The following is a 25214-nucleotide window of genomic DNA, read 5'->3' on the forward strand; positions in this document are numbered from 1 at the left end:
AAAATTGGCTTAAGACGTTAAGCTCTTTTTTTAACTAACACTTTATTCATTTATTAACACTGAATATCATAGTCTGGCTTATTATATTACATTAACTTTTTTCACTCATGTCTTATTCATTTATAAATATTGGGTTTGTATGTTGATACAGATACAATAGCTTGATCAGAAAAAAAATATACACATAGAAAGAATGTTATGGAAAAGGGAAGTTGGGTAACACAAAAAAATTAAGGTGATATGAGAAAAATCATCGCCGGACTACCATGCCTCTATGACCCATTAGAGATCCACAATGAATCAATCTCTTTAACCGAGGAAGCCAAAGCCGATACCATATTAGAATTTCTTTGTCTCTTAATAGTGTTTTGTATTCATTTATGATTAAATGTGTATTCATTAGTGATTAAATGTGTATTTAAATGTATTCATAAGATTAAATGTATATTCATCAATGATTGAAGCAATTCATATTTAGATGTTTTCATTTATGGTGATGTTTCTTTAATTGTGTTTTATTCATTATGAATATAAATTAATTCATCTATTCATTCAAGATTATTACCGGTTTAATATATGACTACAAATATATATATTTATTCATGCATGATTACTAATATTCGGATAAAATGATTAATGCGTCACTATTTTTGACGTGGTTGGTAAAAAAAACTTAAAGCAAAAAAAAACGTTTTTTTAATTATGCTAAAAACGTTTTTTAAAATCATTTTATTGATTTTGTTAATTAAAAATAGATTATATAAGTTCCTAATATTTGGGTAAAAAATCTATTAATGATATTAAATCACATTATTGGTTCACAACTTTTCTCGCGTTCTCAACCTTTTAGGTGTTCTCATTTGATCCTTTCTCTCTCTCTCTCTCTCTCTCTCTCTCTCTCTCTATATATATATATATATATATATATATATATATATATATATATATATAATATTATATAGTATAAGGGTTGAATTTTAACTTTTAAAATTCTAGGTGTTGGAACTAAAGTTTACTAGATGAATTTACATGTTCAAAAACTTGAGGGCAAGTTTTGTAACTTTACAAAACTTTTCAATTCATAACTTATGAGTTAAATGGTTCATTAAAATGAGTGAATTTTCATTTTATGTAACATATGTGTCTAATAATGGACTTTAAAAGAAAGCTTTTGGTAATCCTTAACTTGAGGACAAATTATGGATTCCATTATAACACATAATGATCATGAATTAAGCATTAAACAAGTAATTCCTATGATCTATCAAGAACTCATAAGAACATGAATATTCATATCAAAATTTCAAGAACATATGAACACATATAAACATGGAATTTTGATATTAGTCATTGTAAATGGATTAGAACAACCATTACACTATCTAAAACAAGTTTTATAACACCAAAACAGTTTAGGGTAATGTTTCTAGTCTATTTCCAGTAGCAAAAATCGAAAATCTGACTCTGCCTGGCCAACTCGTCGAGTGCAAGAACCAACTTACCGAGTCGGTTGAACATACGCTTGGGCCCGTCGAGTCCCCCCATGGACTCGACGAGTCCCTTCTGCACACAGCAAGAATTTTGACTTTTTCAGCTATTTTGCATCATGTATCAAACAAATAAGCCTAGGCTCTGATACCACTGAAGGGTTTTGAGCATTCTAACACTCCTAAGGTGTTCATGCAACTCTAGAAACCTTGGATCTATGTTTGACTAAGATACATGCAAAATTGATTTTCCAAGGTTCATAATCCTATCTAGCATACATGGGGAACTTTTAAACATAAAAGTTAGTAAGAAAACATATGTTGTAGTACCTTGGATTCCTTAAGAACCTTGTAAACCTAGAACCCCAAGTGTCATGCCTCAAATGTTTCACACAACACCAAATGCACTTGGAATGAACTTGAGAGAAATGTCACACTACTAGAAATTGGCTAGCCCTCTTCTGTCTTACTTAAGTACCAATTTTGGTGAACATAAGGATCCTTATATAGTGTGTTACAATTAGGGTTACACCATGTAAACCCTAATTGTCATGACTTTTCATTTTCATGACCCATGGGTTCAACACACACCATGGAGCAACCTATGGGTTTTAGCCCAACTTGATAATCCATAACCATTAGCCCACTATATAAGTATGGATGATTTACACAATCAACCAATATATTTAATTAGTATTCTTTGATCACTTAATTAATTCCAAATTAATTCTTGATCGATACTAATTAAATAATATTATTAATATATTAGAACTTATAATATATTAATAAACCATAAGTGTTATGTCTCTCATTTTGGTCTATCCAAATGCATGATGCCATGCAACCCAAATGGACCATGCCAAACCGGGTCAAGTACATACCAGAAATAGTTATGAACTTAGACACCTTATCCAACAGTTTTTGCCCTCAAGATTTGGCGGCATTACCTGTATGGGGTCCGTTGTACCATATACATGGACCACAAGAGTTTGAGGTACCTCACTGATTAGCCAAATCTGAACGTGAGGCACCATCGGTGGCTAGATCTAGTGAAGGATTTCGACTGTGAGATCCTTTACCACCCGGGGAAGGCCAACGTTGTGGCCGATGCGCTCTACCGCTAGGCAGCCCAGATCACAGTCATTTTGCGTGAGGATGACGTTGGTGACTCCACTTTTGGAGCGGATATGAGAGGCGCAAGTTGAGGGTGTGAAGGAGGAGCACCGGAAGTGCGAGCGGAGCATAGGCCAGGTGGCCTCGTTTGACTATCACAAACATGGGCTGCTGACACTCATTGGAGGTTCTGGGTTCCGTACTAGGGTGGAGTACGGCAGATTTTGATACATAAGGCCCACAAGTCAAGATTTTCCATCCATCCTGGAGCGATGAAGATATATAGAGATCTTCACACTGACTAATGGTGGCCCTACATGAAGCGGGATGTACCATGCTACGTCAAGAGATGATTGACCTGCAGGAAGGTCAAGGCAGAGCACCAGAGACCTCACAGAAAGACGCAGTCGTTGGATATCCCTATGTGGAAGTGGGAGGACATTACTATGGATTTCATTATGAAGCTTCCAAGGACCGGACGGGGAGTGGATTTGATTTGGGTCATCGTGGATCGATTGACCAAGAGTTCCCATTTCATTCCGATCCAGGAGGGCATCTCGGCCGAGAAGCTAGTCGACATCTACATCAGAGAGGTAGTAGCACGACATGGAGTGTCAGTTTCACGATGAGTTGGGTACTCGTCTGCACTTTAGCATGACCTTTCACCCGCATATGGATGGTCAGAGCGAGTAGGCCATCCACACTCTGTAGGATATGCTGGGGGCATGCATCGTAGACTTCGGTGGTAGCTGGGATACATACCTTCCCTTGGCATAGTTTTCCTACAATAACAGTTACCATGCGAGTATTGATCGTCCTCCCTTCGAGATGTTATACGCGAGGAAGTGCAGGACCCCGATATTCTGGGGTGAGGTTGGACATAAGGTCATGGGGAGTACCGAGGTGGTACTCAAGACGACAAAGAGGATACAGCAGGTTAGGAGCAGGCTTCAGACTGCTCAGAGTTGGCAAAAGAGCTACACTGACACACGCTGATCGGACCTAGAATTACAGGTCGGGGATATGGTTCTCCTGAAGGTGTCACCTTGGAAAAGAGTCATTTGGTTCAGGAGGCGAGGAAAGTTGGGCCCCAGGTACATTGGTGTTTCAGGGTTGCAGCCCGGGTAGGCAAGGTGGCGTATAGGCTAGATCTACCAGCCGAGCTTAGTCAGATCCACAATACCTTTCATGTCTCCAAGCAGTGGAAGTTCCTGGTGGATGACTCCGCGGTGGTACCTCTATAGGATATTCAGGTTGATGACAACCTGAACTACATCGAGCAGCCGATAGCCATCCTCGATAGGAAGACGAAGGATCTGAGGAACAAGAAGGTCGAGTTGGTGAAGGTGCAATGGCAGCACATCAAGGGATTAGAATGGACTTGGGAGCCAGAGGACGAGATGATGGAGCACTATCCCGAGCTATTCCAGATGCAGCAGAGTTCGAGGACGAAGTCTAAAATAAGCAAGGGAGATTTGTAACGCCTGGTTCCTGGTATGTATTTTAATAAAGAATTATTCATTTTTGCAAAGGGACTCAACGAGTCAGAGGCCCCAGACTCGTCGAGTAGGAACGAATGAATGGACGTGGGACTTGAAGTCTACTTGACGAGTAGAGAGGCGTCGACTCGACGAGCAGGGCTGCCAGAGTGAAACCCTAATTTTCAGGGTTTGCGCCCTATTTAAGGACCTTAACACCCCCATTGTGGCCTCCTTCATCGCCTCCCATAATCTAGAAAACCCTAATTCGCGATATTTGTCTGGTATGCTAGTATCTAACATGCTTTATGTACTAGTATGCTATGTTATTATATGGTAGTGGTAGGGGTAAAATAGTCCCCGATTACCGGTTGAAAGAGACCGAAGGGGAAGCCAGCACTCAGATAAGCTAGGTTGTATATGTTTTATATGTTTTATGTCGTAGTAGTAGGGGGTGAAATAGTCCCCAGTTACCAGTTGAAAGAGATCGAAATGGAGGCCAACACCTAGATATGCTAGGCATTATATGATTATATGGTATGTGGTATGATGGGGGAACTCACTAAGCATTGTGCTTACGATTTTCAGTTTTGGTTTCAGGTACTTTTTCCTCGAAGGGAAAGGAGCTGGAACGGTAGCAGCACATCACACACACGATTTTCCGCACCAGAGATCTAAATGATTCATACTCTAATATGATTTTGTAATGAAATGTTCTGACTATGGATACATTGGTCGATGTATAGTATTACTATGTGGTTTTCAGACATATGCTTTTATATTTGTTTAATTTTAAAAAATGAAATTTTTGGTTCGTATTTTTGGGATGTACAGTAAGACCATTTTATTAAAATACTCTAAAGTATTTCTAGCCTTTAAAAGCATGGGAGCCAAAGCATGGAGGTTGAAAAGAAACCCCCATATTATAATATTTTGGCCATACCTCTTGAAAAGAGGAGGATTCTATATTTTTTTATAAACTCCAATGTTATAAAATATAAACTTTGTCTTTAGGTAAAAGACAAAACAATCCAACTAGTCCAAATTATTGTGCATGGCATATTAATTAATATCATATGAAATAATAACTAGTTATACTATCTTATAATTATTAGTTTCATAAAACAATAATTATTCCCTAATTAAAATACAAGAATCGATATAATTTATTAATAATCATATTAATAATAAATATACAAAATGTGCAAACTTGATAAAGGTGTGACCTTAAAGGATCATATATTATTAGCAATATCACTCAATAATGATTCTTGGGCATATAGATACAACAAATCCGACCTTTGACCACTCAGGGAAAAAACTCGTCCGAAAAAAGGTTAGCCATATCTGCTAACCATCTCCTACTAGCAATGGGGTCCTTCTCCCCAAAGAACTCGGGAGCTCCACAAGCACATAACTCACGTAATGAAACAGTGTGAGCTCCAAAAGTAACCATAATATCAGTACGGAACACGCCTTGATGCTCTTCCAAAATCTCCAAAATCCCCTCCTTGACCGTACCGAAAATCACCGGAGTCGGTCCAAAATACTACGGGTAATCTCCGATGATATGAACTCCTGTATCCACTCATCGATTGGCTAAGTACTTGCACCTGAGCCAAAACCAGATCCTGAACCCCATTCCTGTGTGCTCATCACCATTCTAAAAAATAACAAGCATGCAAATGATCAGAACATAACCATGAATCCTCATCCCATAGGCTTCCTAGATTCTCCAAGACTCTCCTTAATTCGAGTATGGATCTTGTGCTTTCAGTTGTACGGGCCCAATACTACCTTCCACACATATCCATACTTTCCTCAAGAACCATCATGAATCTACTAAGTAGCCTTCTTAAAATGATACTCCAAGTACTTGCTAAAACAACACAACTAAAGCCACTAAAGCACTTCCCATGCTTCCCTAGGTTTCCGAACTCACCCTGCCATCAGCTGCTAAAGAAATCCCCATAATGCCAGCTACCCACATCATGAATACCATCACATACAACAAATCCTAGATAATCCTTCAAGTAAAATACTCGTCCCTGCAACGGTTGGACTCAAATAAGAGTTGGTCAATAGGGTCAAGACCACCACTCTAATATTATTCAACCCTTGCCACATGTGACTTAACATATTCACTTAATAGTTAAATCACATCACTTAAGAGTTCCAAAAATCACAAAGCAAGAAACATTCGTGCAGTAACACTCCAATCCATATAATAACCAAAGAACATTCAAGCTTACATACTACATCTCATGCTAGGAACTTCCACTTTCACTGTCGGTTTCCTTATGTATGTAAATTATACACAATACATCATCAAATAGACTGACAAATAAAAGACTCTACCCTAAGACCACAACCATACAAGGAAAAAGAAATAAGGCCTAATCATTCATTCTAGGGCTATATGATGCTAATGTATATAATTTTTTAAAGCATACACTTAGCAATTACTAATACCAATATGTATTCCCAATCTAGAATCCAATTCTTCCTAGGCTACAAGGCATCACATATCAGCAAAATCTATCATGCAATTCCTAAAAGTATCCCTAGATTTATCCTAGAATGCAAACATTCATATCATATAATATATCAACATGTATGGGTATTCTGGGAATCACTTACTTGAGCTCGGCTGATTGCACACATCACACCCCCTTTGTCTTTATAAAATCCTTTTTGAATTTTATTCCCTTTATAAAAATCTTTTTAGAAACTCATTTTCTTTCAAAAGATTATCAATTCCTCAGTTTGAGTTCAGATATACCTGAGAGTGTGCCTGAATCCCTCAAACCAAGGCTCTGATACCAACTTGTAACGTCCCACAACTTTGCGAGGTAAATTTTTTATTTTCAATCCAATCAAAACACCAATTATCTTTTTATTCAAACATTTAAAAGTATTACATAATAAAACAGTCATCGGAGTGCAACCCCAAAATTATCACAATGCGGAAACATGGGTGGATTTGCAATCACACGAAGCCCTTCCCTTTCGAACTAGAAGTACTTGAAACCATAACCATAAAAACTATAAGCACAAATATTAGTGAGTTCTCCAAAAATACCACATGTCATACATACCATTGTGTCTAGCCCTCACATTGGGCCCAACCCTCTATATTAGGCCTAGCCCTACCAAACTAAAGGGCCCAGCCCAATCATAAAAATGAAAAGGTCACAAAGACAATTAGCACCTACATAACATACAATGGGCCTAGCCTTTCCTGATCCATGGGCTTAGCCCATCATACAAATAGGCCTAGCCCAATATAACATGTAAGAGTCACAAAGAAATCTAACATAACATAACCTAGTAGGTCGGTATTGGTGCCTTCGACCCACAAGTATAGTGAGGAGTCTCACCTCTATCCGCTGATAATCAAATAACTGCTTACCACATTGAGCCGGATAGCCTCGCACCAACTGACAGTAAATACAACCTTAATTAATAATTAACCAGATAACCAAAAATCTAAGGTAAACTCCATAATCCAACTTCCTAAAGGGAAAAAGACCCTTTTACCCTTTTCTTACTTGGCCCAAACCAAGGTCTAGACCAAAAGCACAAAAAGCCTAAATTCTAATTGGCAACCCAAAGCCCAGTATGGCCCAAGTTCCTAATTGGGCCCAATAACTATCATGAGACCAATACTAAGGAAGCCCACAGTCTATCCATGGCCCAACGTAAGAAGTCCAATGTCCCAACAAGGCCCAAGATAGCCATCATGGGTAGTACGCCCTGCATACTAGAGACATATGCCCCACGTACTCAACCATGAAGCACGATGTATAAGTTGTTGATGCAAGATTACAACATTACGATGAGTTTACCCCACGTACGCCCAACGTACTCATCATAGACCCAAAATCAACATTAAGCTCTTAATAGGTTAATTCAAGTTGTCCAAAACATAGATCTGATCCCTAGGCAATGTCTTAAACAATAAAGTTGCCAACTTTACTCTCTTACATGCCTTAATGGGACTCAACACTTAATAGGAGCTTAATAAAGGTCTTAATACTTGCACGGACCAAAATCCTCCATAAATTTTGCATTTTTATGAACATAGGACCTAAATGGAGCTTAGATCTAACATCCTTTACTTATGGAGTATATCAAAAGCTCATCTTTACTTCAAAAGACTCAAAAATGCCAAAAAAAAACATCATAAAGTAGATCTAACATAAATGATCATCAACGTATGAGCTTTTTACCTTAAAAAACTTGCAAATGAGAAGGTAATCCTTGATCTACAAGCCATGGGTGTCTCAACCAGTTTGGGGGCTCTAAGCAAACCAAAACTTTAGGGCCCTTTGGCCTTTACTATACTTGTTGTATTTTCCTTTTCCCTTTCCTTTTTAAAGCCCCTTATTAGTATATTTCTCTTAGACATGATTATTAATTATTTGATTAATAATAATAATGAAAAATCACAAATACAACTACAAATGAACAAACAATAAACTTGGAGTAATGAATTATGGATTAATAGAAATACCTGATGCATTGAGAATAGAAGATAATGGAAAGCTCAAAACTAGAAACCTCAAATTCGTTCCAATCTTAATTATATATTCTATAATTAAAAGGAGAACTTATCTATAATTTTTAAGGGAACTCAAACTTACAGGAATATTTTAACTCAAATCTATGCACAACTCAATACATAAATCAATGAACAAGCCACATAAAAATCAATCAACAACCAACATTTCTTAGGTTCAGGTTACATACTCTACTTAGATGTGATGTAAAAACAGGGGAAATTAGGTTGCATGATATTATAATTAAAAAGAGAAACAAAAAAATCAAGCAGCAAGCTAGCAACGCAAAAACTGAGTAGAAACACTAACTCAAAAAAATCAAACATAAACAAAGAAATCGAGCATTAATCAATGAACCAAAAACAACGGAAAATCATAAAATGGCAAAAATTAACCCAAATCGGCCATTACCCTAATAGATAATCAAATAATGGCAAAATCAAGTGAAAAAACTTATTGCACATACCTTGAATCAGTTGAATGAATCATCAAAGATTTTTCAACAATGAAGAATCAAAGAAGTTCATTAGAAAATTTGAGAATGGAAGGAAGAAGAACAATGAAGATATTTCAACAATTAGCAGTTCATGCAGCTTTTCACTGTCCAAGAATCGAGATTGGAGAAGCCTAAATCGATAATCAATCAATTGGGGACATCGAGAATGGAGAATAAAGGAAGAATAAAAAGAGTCAGAACATCACTTTTGATTTTTAAGAAGGCATGCATATCAGTAATCAATGAATATGGTTGGAAAAGAGAAGTATTGACATTGAGGTATTTGGATTAAGTGGGGCCCTAAGCCCTAACTTAACTCAATAACACATAGAGCCGACCCTGCTACAAGCTCAAGCCACTCCTCCAAGTGATCCTATTCATCTTCTTCTTCACTACAAAACACCCATAAATCACTTTTATAGCTCAAATATCACCACAAGTTCTTAGCGTTTTGAATCTAGGGTTTAATGGGATGGAGGCTGAGGGTAAGAGGGTTTGGTGTTGAGTTAAGGAGCTTAAATATGGTCCAAGACCCTAAATTAGGGTTTGCATGAAATTGGAGTAGGCCTTACGTACTCATAGTACACCCAGTGTACTCTTAGTGATGCCCACGACCCTTCTCTCTAGTACGCCCAATGTACCCCCCCCCCCCCCCCCAGTACTAGGTTTAACCTTAAACCCACCAACTTTAGAAAGCCATAGCTTCTTGTTCTAAGTCTGTTTTCGACGATCCTCATATCTACAGAAAGGTAACAAGAAGCTCTACACTTCTATCAACTCATCCTTGCCTTAAAATTTCCTAAACTAAAGTCCAAAATTCATAAAAATCCTGAACTGATACATGACCAATATACCCCTTAGCTTCGAAACACAATCTGAACATTTGGATCATCTAATTTACATTACCCACGCCTAACTGAGTCTAAATATCTCTTTCCCAAAGGCCCTAATCTTTATGATAACCAATCTTCGGGAACCCTGATTAAGAAATGATTCGGAACAGAGTGTTACATTAGCGAGTACTTGGAGTACCGATTTGAGAAGGTGGCTTAAAGGATTCGGGAAATCTCCAGGGGAAATTATGGATAGGTGTGGAAGGTGGTATTGGGCTTGTACTAGTGAGATCACATGATCCATACTCGAATCAAGGGGAGTCACAGAGAATCTAGGAAGCTGGTGGATGAGGATTTTTGGGTATGTTCTTATTATTGTATGGTTGATTTTCGGTATGGTGATGAGTACTCATGGTGGGATATTTGGTTCAGGCTCAAGTGTTGGCACTGAGCCGATTGCTGATCGAATGCGGGTGTTCATCTCGATTGAGATCACCCGCGGTATTTTGGAGCAAAAACTTGTACTCTTCGGTCCGGTCGAAGAGGGGTCATGGGGATTTTTGGATGAGCGTATGGGCACATTCCGTACTGAGATTATGGCTATTGTGGGGGCTCGAACTTTTTCCTTCTGCAAGTTCCTTGCATGTAGAGCTCGAGATTTCTTTGCGGGAAAAGGACCCTATTTCTAGTGGGAGGTGCTTAGAGGATATGGTGAATGTTTTTTGGACGAGTTTCTGCCCCAAGGGGTCGAAGGTTATATTTGCTTCCTGTCTTCTGAAAGGTAGAGCTTGAGTGTAACATCCTATTTTTTAGGTATGGAATTAATTCCATTTATGCATGACCTTCCTTTGGAACACGGCGGGGTGAAGCCTCACCACAGCGTGTTGAGAACTTTTGGGCTGCGTATTTTCATGGACCAACATGGTATGTTGGCAGCTGGTTGGGAAAACCCTAATTTTTAGGGTTTTGCACCCTATATAACCTCCTTAAGTCCAAAAGATGGCCTTTTATCACCCTCTAATTCCCCCTAATCGACCATTGAAAACTCTAATCATCATTCCCTTTCATTTGTGATCTAGTGTGGTGTTTTGGAGCCAAAGAAGGAAGAAGTTAGAAGAAGTAAGCAAAGATCCAACAAGCAAGCTCTCCCTTTTCGGTTTGGCACTCTTCTGGACTTTGGTAAGTGTCCAAGATCTGATTTTTATTCTTCTATGTTGCTAGATCTTGAATTTTGTCCCTTTAGCTTTTTTTTTCTGGAAGGTTGGGATGGTTAGATCTCATAAAGTTGCAACTTTATGAATCTCTAGGTCTAGGTGACCTAGTAGAGTCTTGGATCTGACCTATAGTTAAGTTTTGATGGCATGCATAGAGATTAGATCATAAATCCCCATTTTAACCTAATATGGGTTCAATACATGAATTTCACATGCATGTATACAAAGCACCGACCTTTGGGATGGTTTTGGTGCTAGAATCTCTTTTGAAAAGGATGGGTTTCAGACTTCAAGGATTAATTACTTATTGGTTAATCCCGTGTATCTTCAAGCTTTATGTTTGAGTTTTGCACCCTTTTGGTAGTCCCCTTGGGTAAAGTCGGAAACTTTACCCATCTAAATCTCATTTCGGTCAATATCTGAGCTTTAGAGCCCTTAGAATCGAAGAAAGTAGTTGAATGTATTAAGTTGTTGGAACTCATGAAAACGAGACGTGTTTTCAAGTCAACACAGTGTGTTGGCTGATGTTTTGTCACACCCCCAAACCAAGGATGGCGGAAACATCCGGGGGTGGAGGACTTCATGTATAGTATCATAACAACATTTCCAATAGTGATTAAAGTAAACACAATCAACATAAATATAATTGAAAGAGCTACATCATTCTATGAGCTTACATGTTTCCAAATCAATTAAATTATGTTGAAGAAAACGAAATGTTTGACGCCTAAACGTCCCATCCTCAAAAGCACTTGGTTACCTGTTTAGCGATTTCCTGAGAATACAAGTTGCTTGAAAAAGTGTCAACACAAAGGTTGGTGAGTTCATAAGCATTGGTATGTAGTTATGAAAACCTTTTCTTGTAAAAGTAGTGTTCGTTCTAGAAAATCCAATATTTTCCTTAGTACGTAAAAATGTAGTCCTAAAACTCAAGACCAAAATGAATAAGTGGCGTTCCTTACTTATAGTAAATAATGCAAGTTTAAATCGATATAAACTCGTTTGATTTCAATGAAATCCCCGTAAATTCTATGTTTGTTAATACTTAATGTGAGTTATTATAACCATGCTATGACCTAGATGGCTCGAAACGATGTTCTTCAAGCGTCAGAAATGTTATGACATTTGTCACCCCAGACCTGCTGGTCTAGCTTTTGCATGCAGCTAAGGTGTGGGTTTGTCAGACCCAATATGAATCTATATACAACTATGACGCTCTCCCTCCAGGAGACTTTGGTTACAATATAGGACTTATTTGTAAAGTGAAGCGAATGTCTCATAAAGTCATTAACGAATTTACGTGTAATGTAATAAAACCACTTTTGTATAAATGTACCCAGTAATAATGAGTTCGTTATGTAAATATATCATAAACTATACCTATTATAGTTTATTACAACAAGGGTAGTAGTAGTGTTCATAAACTATATTTGTCATAGTTTACCACATGTTTGTGTATTATGGATGTAAACATTGTTTGTACAGTCTATCATTTAGCATGCCTTGTGTAGTAAAAAATCCATTTTTCTATTGATGTGTGTCTAATTACCAAGATAAAATGACATATAATGTAATAATATATGATCACATAATGAAATACACCTTGCTCAACAAGTTACAAGGTGGAATGAAATTGATAACATTTTTCTGTTGTTAACATTTTCTATTGCTGTTCTTAGAGAATTTATAGAAAAATTATCAAAGGTCCAAATCAAAATCCGTATATTCTGGGAGTTTTGAAAATGTGTCTAGTTTGTTCATAAATTTTCTCATGATTTTTAGTAAGTTCCAACTTGTGTGAAAATGGCCATAATCACAGATTGGTCCGAATGTGTTCTTGAAATGATAGGCATTTTTATAAAAATCACCATATATTGTAGAAAAACCGTATGGAGATGTGAAAGTAGACATTTTAAATATAAGACCTTGAACTATATGCACCTATTACAGTTTTGAAAACTAAAATGTTTAAGTCATCCAAAACAGTCCATGAATGGGGTCCAACTTTTCTGATGAAAGATGTTGGAAGAGTTTAGTTGTGTCCTTATTGGTTTAAATTGTATTCCCCCCCCCCCCCTTAAAACTGAAGAAAACGTGAAAAGATAGGGGTATGAACTCACCTCAAATGATTTCAGTAGATGATTGTTGGAGAAGAGAAGTGTTCAACTCAAGAACACTTGAAGATGCCTTGAAGAATTTCGAGAATCTAACTCAAATATGGTGGAGTTTGTGTATGGAATCAATGATTGGAGTTAAAGGGAAGTGTAATAATCATATGGGGGTGAATATACTTACCAAGAGTGGAAGAAAGCTTGATGATCAGCCTTGGAAGTCTCGAAATAGAGAGAGAAAGATGAGAGGATTTGGAGTGTGATCTTTGGTACACAAATGAGAGAATGAGTGAAGTGTGAGGAGAGAGAAAGAGTTTTCCCCATCCCATAGAACGTGGGAAATAGCTGGAAATGAGTGGGAGAGTACAAGGAAGTGACAAGGTATGGTGGGGAGGTATGGGTGGTTGCTTGTATCATAAGTTAAAGGAAAGTCAATACTCCACCCTTTTTATTTCACCCACTCTTCTTGGATAAGGTTTAACTCCAAAAACAAGATTAATTAATAAATATGGGGCCTTATATGTTAAAATAAATTTTTGGGTGAAAATCCCGCATTAAAATGATGAAAAACGAGCCTGAAATGCTAAAAATATTGAAAACCGGACAAAATTTTCAATTTCTAAAATTCTACGTCGGAGGTTCGGTCCCAACCTTAGAACCGAACGTAGATGGGGAACTGAGAGTGGGGTTTGGTCTTTGAAGAGGAACCGAGAGAAGTGGAAGGAGGACCGAAGGTGCGAAGGGAAGGAAGGAGCCGAAGGCGAGGCTCGGTTCATGCGATTTTCGGTTCAGGCGAGGCTCGGTTCATGCGAGTTTCAGTTCAGGTGAGGCTCGGTTCAGCCGAGGCTCGGTTCTAAGTAGGTTTCGGTCTCAGGAGGTTTCGGTTCTTCCTAGTTTCGGTCCGAGAGGCTTCGGCCCTTAAAGAAAGGTTTCGGTTCTTTAAGGATATTTTTACCCCGTTTTAAGCGGTTTTTGACCCAGTTAAGGGTCGGAATGACCCAAATGTTTACAAAAAGTCATGGGAACGTTTGGGAGAGATTTCAAATAGAGAGAGATAGAGTAAAAACGATTGAGAGAGGTTTCGTTTGTGACATTTTGAGTATCCGGCTTCGCAACGCGAGGTCCGTAAACCCCGTTAAGCCATGTTTAAGGGTGCTACACACTCTAGATGAGTATGCAACATTGTTTTATCAGTTTGGTTCATTACTTACCACAATTTTAGGTTAAAGAAATCTAGATATACGAACTTTTCAATTGATGATTTCTCATTAGAATAACAAGTTGTATAGTAATTACATAACGTAAACTTTAGTATACAAGGGTTAATTGAGTTGACCGGTTTGACTTGTTGACTTTGTTTGGCTTTGACTTGACCAGAATTTGATGGTTGTCACATCATCCCCCCGTTAGAAGGAATTTCGTCCCGAAATTTTCATTTTGACTGGGACTTCAAGAGTTCGGGAAGAGATGTGGGTATATTTTTGTTTCATTTGATCCTCGCATTCCCAGGTGAACTCGGGTCCTCGTTTAGCGTTCCAATGAACCGTCACTATGGGAATATGACTTTCTTTCATTCTTTTGATCTCCTGATCCATGATCTCAACTGGTTCTTCCACGAAATGGAGACTCTCATTAACTTCAATCTCGTCGAGGGGTATCATGAGAGTCTCGTCGGACAGACACTTCTTCAGGTTTGAGACGTGAAAGGTAGGATGTACTTGGTTTAGTTCTTGTGGTAATTGGATTTTGTACGCCACTGGGCCAATCCTGGCAAGGATTTCGAATGGTCCGATGTACCTTGGGTTTAGTTTCCCCCATTTACCGAAACGTATCATTCCTTTCCAAGGGGAAACTTTCAGTAGTACCCAATCTCCAACCTGGAATTCCAAGGGTTTGCATCACTTATCCGCGTAACTCTTTTGCTGATCACAAGATTGTTTCAGTCTTTCCTGAATTTGAACAATCTTTTATGTGGTCTTCGTTATGATTTCAGGACCAGTGAGGGTGCTATTAGGGACTTGCCCGCTAGCTAGCTATGTGTCCCCTACTTCTGCCCAACACAGGGGTTATCGGCTCTTGCGACCATAAAGAGCTTCGAATGGAGTGACTTTGATGCTGGTATGATACCTATTATATTAAGAGAATTTGATGAGTGGTTAGTGGGGATCCCATGCTTTACCAAAATCTATTACACAAGATCTTAGCATGTCTTCGAGTGTTTGAATGGTTCTTTCGCTCTGTCTGTCGGTATGCGGGTGGTAGGCGGTACTCATGTCCAGCCGAGTCCCCAGAAATTTTTGTAAAGACTGCCAAAATTGAGAAGTGAATCTACAATCTCTGTCAGAGATAATGGATATTAGCACTCCATGCAGTCGTACAATCTCTTTAATGTAGGTCATGGTCAGTTTCTCCATCTAGTCCATCTCCTTGATCGGCAGAAAGTGTGTGGATTTGGTCAGCCTGTCAACGATTACCTAGATGGCATCCAGTCCACTCTTCTTCTTGGGTAACTTGGTTATGAAGTCCATAGTTATCCATTCCCACTTCCATTCCGGTATATCAGGCTGTTGTAGTAGTCCTGAGGGTTTCTGGTATTCCACCTTGACCTTGGCGCAAGTCAGACACTTGCCCACATACGTAGCAATCTCAGCTTTCATGTTCGACCACCAGTACAACTTCTTAAGGTCTAGATACATCTTATCCGAACCTGGATGGATGGAATATCGCGTCTTGTGTGCTTCGTTCATGACAACGTCTCGGAACCCACCAAACTTCGGTGTCCAGATCCGGTTCATGAGGTAACGAGCTCCATCTTCCTTGACTTCTAGGTTTTTATCCATCCCTCTCAATGTCTCACTTGTCACGTTTTTTGGCTTCAAGGCTTCAAGTTGTGCTTCCTTGATTTGTGTGGCCAGGCGGGAATGGATGGTCATGGTTAAGGATTTTACTCGGCAGCCTGAATATTCCTTTCTGCTTAGGGCATCGGCCACTACATTGGTCTTGCCTAGGTGATAGTGAATCTCACACTTGTAGTCGTTCAACAACTCTACCCATCTTCTCTGCCGCATGTTGATCTCTTTTTGATTGAGGATATGCTGGAGACTTTTGTGATCGGTGAAGATAGTGCATTTTGTGTCGTAGAGGTAGTGACTCCATATCTTTAGGGCGAACACTACAGCTCCCAATTCGTGGTCGTGGGTAGTATAATTAACTTCGTGTGTCTTAAGTTCCCTTGACGCGTAAGCGATGACTCTCCCTCTCTGCATGAGCACACATCCAAGACCTTGATTCGAAGCATCATAATATACCACGAAGTCATCGGTTCCTTCTGGAAGAGACAAGACCGTCGCGCTGCAGAGGGCTTGTTTTAAGGTTTGGAAGGCGGCTTCCTGCTTATCTCCCCACTTAAACATCACACCTTTTTGAGTCAAGGTGGTAAGGGGTTTAGCGGTCCTGGAGAAGTTCTGGATGAATCTCCGGTTGTATCCAGCAAGTCCTAAAAATTGTCAGATTTCTGTTGGCGCTGTTGGTGCAGTCCAGCTTTAGATTGCTTTGATCTTTGATGGATCCACATGTATACCTTTTTCTCTAACCACATGGCCAATAAATCCCACTTCTTGGAGCCAAAATTCGCACTTTGAAAGTTTGACATAAAGTTTCTCAGTCCTTAGGGTCTCCAATACTAATCGCAGATGTTGGTTGTGCTCTTCTTTGCTTCCCGAATAGACCAAGATATCGTCGATGAATACGATTATGAATTTGTCTAAAAAGGGTCAACACACTCAGTTCATCAAATACATGAACACCACAGGTGAATTGGTTAGTCCAAAGCGCATCACCACAAATTCGTAATGGCTATAGCGCGTTCTGAAAGCTGTCTTAGTAATATCATCCTCTTAAACTCATAATTGATGGTAACCCGACCTCAAGTCGATTTTTGAAAAGTAACTCACTCCTTGTAGTGGGTCGAAGAGGTCGTCGATTCGGGGTAGGGGACATCGATTCTTGACAGTAAGTTTGTTTAACTCCCGATAGTCGAGGCACATGCGAAATGATCTGTCCTTCTTCTTTACAAATAGGACTGGTGCTCCCCAAGGTGAAAATATTGGTCCGATGAACCCTTTTCTTAACAGTTCATTCAATTGGCTGGATAGATCTTGCATTTCTTTTGGTGCTAGGCGATATGGAGCTTTGGCTACAGGGGTAGCTCCGGGAACCAAGTCGATTCTGAATTTAACTTGTCGTGCGAGTGGTACACCTGGCAGATCTTCTGGGAATATGTCAGGGAAGTTGTACACTTCTGGAATGTTTTTGATATCCTTCACCCCATGTTTCTTATCTACGACGTGGGCTAAGAAGGCATAGTATTCCTTTCGGACATACTTTTGAGCCTTTCCGCAAGAAATGATTTGTAGATTTGTACTGGGTTTATCGTCGTAGATGAGAAGGGTTTCATCATTTGGCAGATTAAGGAGGACGTCCCTTTCGTAACATAAAATGTCGGCACGATTTGGACTTAACCAATCCATACCAATGATGATGTCGAAACTTTTTATTATGACTGGCATTAGATCGATTTTGAACGACTGGTTGTCTAGAGTGAGGGTACACCCTATGTAAATATCATTAGTGTGCTCAACCTTTCCGTTTGCCATTTCTACGACGTATGAATCTTTTAATGACTGGGGATTTTGTTTAAATAAATATTTGAATTGGTGGCTCACAAAACTCCTTTCTGCCCCGCAATCGAAAAGTACACATGTATAAGAGTTATTGAGGAGGAACGTACCGGTAACCACTATAGGATACTTGACTGCTTCCCGTGTCCTATCGCCAGGACTCTCCCTACACCACCAGCATTAGGGGCTTGTGCTTTGGGGCAGTTTCTCCTGAAGTGTCCTGCTTCACCACATCCATAGCAGGTTTGGCTTGCCCCTGCATTGGCAACTTGGTTGATCGGTCGTGCTGGCGCTTTACAGAAACGAGCGGTATGCCCCTTCCTGTTGCAGTTTTTGCAGTGCATTTCCCGACAAGCACCAGTGTGGTGGAAGTTGCACTTTTTTCACTTAGGGAGATTTCCAACATATTGTTTCGGTGGTGCTGGAGTGGTAGCAGTAGTGGCAGCACGGACAGCAACAATCTATTGCTTCTTGGTGGGGTCCTGTGCAAGTTGCTTCTTTTTATTGTTCCAGAACTTCCTATTGTTGTTCCCTACTTTTGCTTGCTGGGTGGTGGCGATCACGGTACCACGGATGGCCCTGTAATCGATAAGTTGATGTGCCAATTACTTGGCACTTTCAAAGGTAGTGGGTTTCGAGGCTAGTACATTATCTTGAATCTGGGATGATAGCCCCCAAAGGTATCGTTCCACCTTCTTCTCTTCTGGAGTGACCATTGTTGGACAGAGGAGTGCTAGGTCATTGAATCGGGGCAGTATAAATTTCAAGATCTGTGCTCGACATTCTGAGGTTCTAGAGTTCTTCTTCGAGTTTTTGTATTTCATCCCTCGGGAAATACTCCTTTAGCATCATCGCTTTCATGTCTTCCCAGCTTATGGAGTTAGCCACTGTTGGAGTAAGTGACTTAACTCGACCATTCCACCAAGTGAGAGCCCTACCGGTGAAAGTGAATGCCACGTACTTGACCTTCCTCGTTTCTGGACAAGCACAGATTTCGAAGACTGCTTCAGTCCTTTCGAACCATTGCATCAGTGTGATGATTCCCCCACTCCCATTGAAGGTATCGGGTTCGCCATTGGTGAAGTCCTTGTAGTTGCATTCCTTTGTGCACCCCGAACTGTCACCCTGGTTAGAGGGTGTAGCACTAGATCCAGATCCACCATTTCCATTAGTGCTGATTTGCGACATAGCTGCCGCCACAGCTGCTGCTACTGCAGCTTAGAACATTTCCGGATCAAATTGTGGAGGTGGCGGCGGAGGAGGTGGTGTTACGCTGCTGGAAGGTCTTGTTTTTTTCCTTGGCGGCATAGTTCTGTCATAAGTTTTAAAATAATAAGTCAGTAAGACTTCAATAGTAATAACGAGTCGAGTGTTACTTGTTTTATCTCATTTGTATTATATCCCGACTTTATTGCATTTGCAAGTAATTCATAGAAAAAAGTTTATGCAATTAAACTTATGAATTAAATAGCGGTGACTCACACGAAGTCATGTGTTTAGTTCCATGTCTGATCCACTCCTAAGAGTCACCCGATGTGCCCCAGTTATATGCAATTTAAAAATTTTAATAAGTTGTTGATCCTAATGAGTCTGCCCTAAGTCCACAACCAAACAAGGACAGGTCCTAAGGCGGGCTCACCATTTCTAGGCCAGTCATTTCTTAATCATACAAAATGGCGAGGCACACCTTATAAATCTTAGAGTTATCAGTTGAAATTTGTTTGTAATCCCACATAGTAAAATCTCATGTCAACATCCAACGAAGTAAAATGCATGACAAATTCATTGATAAAATTTTAGTACATATTGTTTTGGGAGAAATTTGACCTCATAGGGGTCCACATTACATCAATATAAGAGATAATTTTTGGCAGCACAAAAGCCCTTTGGATAGTGTAATCACTTAATCACAAGGTCAACCTACATACAAAGGAGTAGCACCAACGCATACTCATAAACCTACACGACGAAGATGTGTGAGTAGTAATGAATCCTACTCATGACGATCCTTTCCTGGGGCAGCTTGGCATGATGTAGATGCACCTTGTAGTTCTGCTAACCTCTGTTCGATTGCGATCATCCTCTCTTCGAGAGCCAAATACCTTTCCTGATACTCCCTTGCTTCTGCTCGAGCAGCGAGAAGGTCATGAATGAGTTGATCTCTGTAGTGGGAGTCTCGCTCTAGGTCTCTGGTGCGAGCAGTGGTAGACTCTATGATGGCACTCAGTTCTCGGACTCGATTGTTCATCATCCTACCGTGATCATCCATGATTGCTATTTGTTGAGTCATGACTGGGAGAGCTCTATCGGCTGGTCCTCTGTGGCTGAGGTCATAGAAACCTCGTTGACCTCCGTATGGTGATCATTGTCGTTGACGGAGACCCCATCCTTCAATTATGGTCGCCCATCAAGGTACGGGCCTGAAGTAGTCATATCGGTTGGCAGGAACTCTGGCTATATAGGGAGGATTGATGACCTCTGGTTCTTCTTCACTGCCGTCTTCATCCATGTCTACCTCGACGTCTTCCTCTTCTTCTTCTTCTTCTTCCTCTTCTTCTTCTCCCTCTGGTTCCTCCTTGGTTTCCTCTTCGGTTTCTTCTTCGGGATCCTCTTCAATCAATTCTTTGGGCTCTTCTTCAATCGAGCCGGTATTTCCCTGATTGAGAAAGTATGGGTCTCCTGGTAGATAAAATCCTGCCATGTCGTCTGTACGAGAATAGGGGTGTAAGAAGCATGTACGGATAATAATAATAATAATAATAATAATAATAATAATAATAATAATAATAATAATAATAATATTGTGCTATAGCAACAAACAAATACTCCTATAGTATTTTAAGTGTTTAGATTTGGTTCTTGGAGTGTTCTGTATAGAGTGTAGTTACGTGGTTAGATTTATTGCCCACTATGACTATCCCCTGGTATGTGTAAGTCACATCTCGGACATATATAGTTGATAATAATAATAATAATAATAATAATAATATTGTGCTATAGCAACAAACAAATACTCCTATAGTATTTTAAGTGTTTAGATTTGGTTCTTGGAGTGTTCTGTATAGAGTGTAGTTACGTGGTTAGATTTATTGCCACTATGACTATCCCCTGGTATGTGTAAGTCACATCTCGGACATATATAGTTGATCAGGCTATATCCCTCCCAGACTTGATTCACATATACCAAGGCATACTCATACTGTACAACTCCTCTTCTTATACTTTATGTTCTCCTAGTTATGACACTATGCGAGTATGTAGTGCATGTATGTAAACTTTTAACAAGAAAACTATTTATTTTCTAAAAGTATATCCAATCGCAAAATGTTCAAATCAAAGACTTTTAGTCCCAAATGTTTTTATAGTTTGTATATCTTATGTGGTTCGATATACTTAATTCACTATAAACCATGCTTTGATACCAATCTGTCACACCCCCAAACCAAGGATGGCGGAAACGTCCGGGGGTGGAGGACTTCATGTATAGTATCATAACAACATTTTCAATAGTGATTAAAGTAAACACAACCAACATAAATATAATTGAAAGAGTTACATCATTGTATGAGTTTACATGTTTCCAAATCAATTACATTATGTTGAGCAAAATCAAACGTTTGACACTTTAGCATCCTATCCTCAAAAGCACTTGGTTACCTGTTTAGTAATTTCCTGAGAATACAAGTTGTTTGAAAAAGTGTCAGCGCAAAGGTTGGTGAGTTCATAAGCATTGGTATGTAGTTATGAAAATCTTTTCTTGTAAATGTAGTGTTCGTTCCATAAAATCCAATATTTTCCTTAATACGTAAAAATGTAGTCTTAAAACTCAAGACCAAAATGAATAAGTGACGTTCCTTACTTATAGTAAATAATGCAAGTTTAAATCAATATAAAATCGTTTGATTTCAATGAAATCCTCGTAAATTCTATGTTTGCTAATATTTAATGTGAGTTATTATAACCATGCTATGACCTAGATGGCTCGAAACGATGTTCTTCAGGCGTCAGAAATGTTATAACATTTGTCACCCTAGACCTGCCGGTCTAGCTTTTGCATGCAGCTAAGGTGTGGGTTTGTCAGACCCAATATAGATCTATATACAACTATGACGCTCTCCCTCCAGGAGGCTTTGGTTACAATATAGGACTTATTTGTAAAGTGAAGCGAATGTCTCACAAAAGTCATTAACGAATTTACGTGTAATGTAATAAAACCCTTTTTGTATAAATGTACCCTTTAATAATGAGTTTGTTATGTAAATGTATCATAAACTATACCAATTGTAGTTTATTACAACAAGGGTAGTAGTAGTGTTCATAAACTATATTTGTCATAGTTTACCACATGTTTGTGTATTATGGATGTAAACATTGTTTGTAACAGTCTATCATTTAGCATGCCTAGTGTAGTAAAAATCCATGTGTCTACTAATGTGTGTCTAATTACCAAGACAAAATGACATATAATGTAAAAATATATGATCACATAATGAAATACACCTTGCTCAAAAGTTACAAGGTGGAATGAAATTGATAACATTTTTCTGTTGTTAACATTTTCTGTTGCTATTTTATAAAATTTATAGAAAAATTATCAAAGGGCCAAATCAAAATCCGTAAATTTTGGGAGTTTTGAAAATGTGTCTAGTTTGTTCATAAATTTTCTCATGATTTTTAGTAACTTCCAACTTGTGTGAAAAGGGCCATGATTACAGACTGGTCCGAATGTGTTGTTGAAATGATAGGCAGATTTATAAATATCACCATAAATTGTAGAAAAATTGTATGGAGATGTGCAAGTAAACATTTTAAAGCTAAGAACTTGAACGGTATGAAACTAGTATATTTTTGAAAACTAAAATGTTAAGTCATCCAAAACAGTCCGTGAATGGGGTCTAACTTTTCTAATGAATGTTGTTGGAAGAGTTCACTTATGTCCTTGTTGGTTTAACTTGTATCCCCCCCCCCCCCCCCGGTTAAAACTTAAGATAACGTGAAAAGATAGGGGTATGAACTCACCTCAAATGATTTCAGTAGATGATTGTTGGAGAAGAGAAGTGTTCAACTCAAGAACACTTGAAGATGCCTTGAAGATTTTTGAGAATCTAACACAAATATGGTGGAGTTTGTGTAAGGAATCAATGATTGGAGTTAAAGGGAAGTGTAATAATCATATGAAGGGTGAATATACTTACCAAGAGTGGAATAAATCTTGATGATCAACCTTGGAAGTCTCGAAATTGAGAGAGAAAGATGAGAGGATTTGGAGTGTGATCTTTGGTGGACAAATGAGAGAATGAATGAAGTGTGAGGAGAGAGAGAGAGAGAGAGAGAGAGAGAGAGAGAGAGAGATTCCCCAGCCTTTAGAGCGTGGGAAATGGCTGGAAATGAGTGGTAGAGTACAAGGAAGTGACAAGGTATGGTGGGGAGGTGTGGTTGGTCATGGAGTGGGTGTGGGTGGTTGCTTGTATCATAAGTTAAAGGAAAGTCAATACTCCACCCTTTGTACTTCACCCACTCTTCTTGGATAAGGTTTATCCCCAAAAACGTGATTAATTAGTTAATATGGGGCCTTATATGTTAAAATAAAGTTTTGGGTGAAAATCTCGCGTTAAAATGATGAAAAACGAGCCTAAAATGCTAAAAAAATATTGAAAATCGGGCAAAAATTATCAATTTCCGAAATTATGGGCCGGAAGTTCGGTCTCAGCCCTTAGAACCGAAACTAGATGGGGAACCAAGAGTGGGGTTCGGTCTTGGAAGAGGAACCGAGAGAAGGGGAAGGAGGACCGAAGGTGCGAAGGGAAGGAAAGGAGCTGAAGGCGAGGCTCGGTTCATGCGAGTTTCGGTTCAGGCGAGGCTCGGTTCAGGCAAGGCTTAGTTCTAAGAAGGTTTCTGTCTTAGGAGGTTTCGGTTCTTCCTAGTTTCGGTCCGAGAGGCTTCGGCCCTTAAAGGAAGGTTTCGGTTCTTAAAGGCTATTTTACCCATTTTTACCCCATTTTAAGCGGTTTTCGACCCGGTTAAGTGTCGAGATGACCCAAATGTTTACAAAAAGTCACAGGAACGTTTGAGAGAGATTTGGGAGAGATTTCAAATAGAGAGGTAGAGTGAAAACGATTGAGAGAGGTTTCGTTTGTGACATCTTTGAGCGTCCGGCTTCGCAACGCGAGGTCCGTAAACCCCGTTAAGCCATGTTTAAGGGTGCTACACACTCCCGATGAGTATGCAACATTGTTTTATCGATTTGGTTCATTACTTACCACAATTTTAGGTTAAGGGAATCTAGATATACGAACTTTTAAATTGATGATTACTCATTAGAATAGCGAGTTGTATAGTAATTACATAACGTAAACTCTAATATACAAGGGTTAACTGAGTTGACCGGTTTGACTTGTTGACTTCGTTTGGCTTTGACTTGACCAGAATTTGATGGTTGTCACATGTTTTCCCAGTCATTTGTTGCTGGCGCAACACGATGTGTTTGCTAGTCAACACGGCGTATTGGGTCATTTGATGGAAATTAGTTATTTGTGGAAATTAGGTATCGAGTAGAGATTCTTATGGAAATTAGTCATTTGATGGAAATTAGGTATTGAGTAGAGAGCTGAGACTCGGAGTTGGGCCTCATCAGTTCTATTCAGTCTGTGGGGTGAGTTTTCCTCACTGTACTTACGGGTCGAAGGCACCAAGGCCGTCCCTCTGGATTGTTTATGTGCACAAAATACACCTATCAACTTTTAAATTTATAACCTAACAAACTTATACTAACTATGCACCTATAGGCAGTGAATCTAGTCAAATTATAGTATAGCTTGGGTAAGTCGAGTGTCGATCACGGGGAACGGTATTTAATTAATAAAATAATTACTAAAAGCTAAAGTAATAAAAACAACTAAAAGTGGGGGTTTTATTTCATTTTACAAGTTTAGAAAAACTTAAGCACTTAACTAAAAACGATTGTAATCAATATATTAAATAAACTTTCGTTTAGGTTCGAATTCACCTTTTCCTATGGTTAGGTCTTATTTATGGATTAATGAAGTTGGTTACCAAGTTATATGTAATTAGCTATTCAAGTCCAAATTTACTAATATTTTCACCAATTCATGAACTACCTTGTATGGCCATACACAAGCAAAACACGTATTAGTTATTCATTATATATGGGCTATGGAAGATTTATCTAAGCAAATATAATTATGGTCATAATTTATGTTCTCCAGCATAACAAAATTCAG

This window comes from Lactuca saligna, chromosome 3 (assembly GCF_052625555.1).
Source record: "Lactuca saligna cultivar CGN05327 chromosome 3, ASM5262555v1, whole genome shotgun sequence".
NCBI lineage: Eukaryota > Viridiplantae > Streptophyta > Magnoliopsida > Asterales > Asteraceae > Lactuca > Lactuca saligna.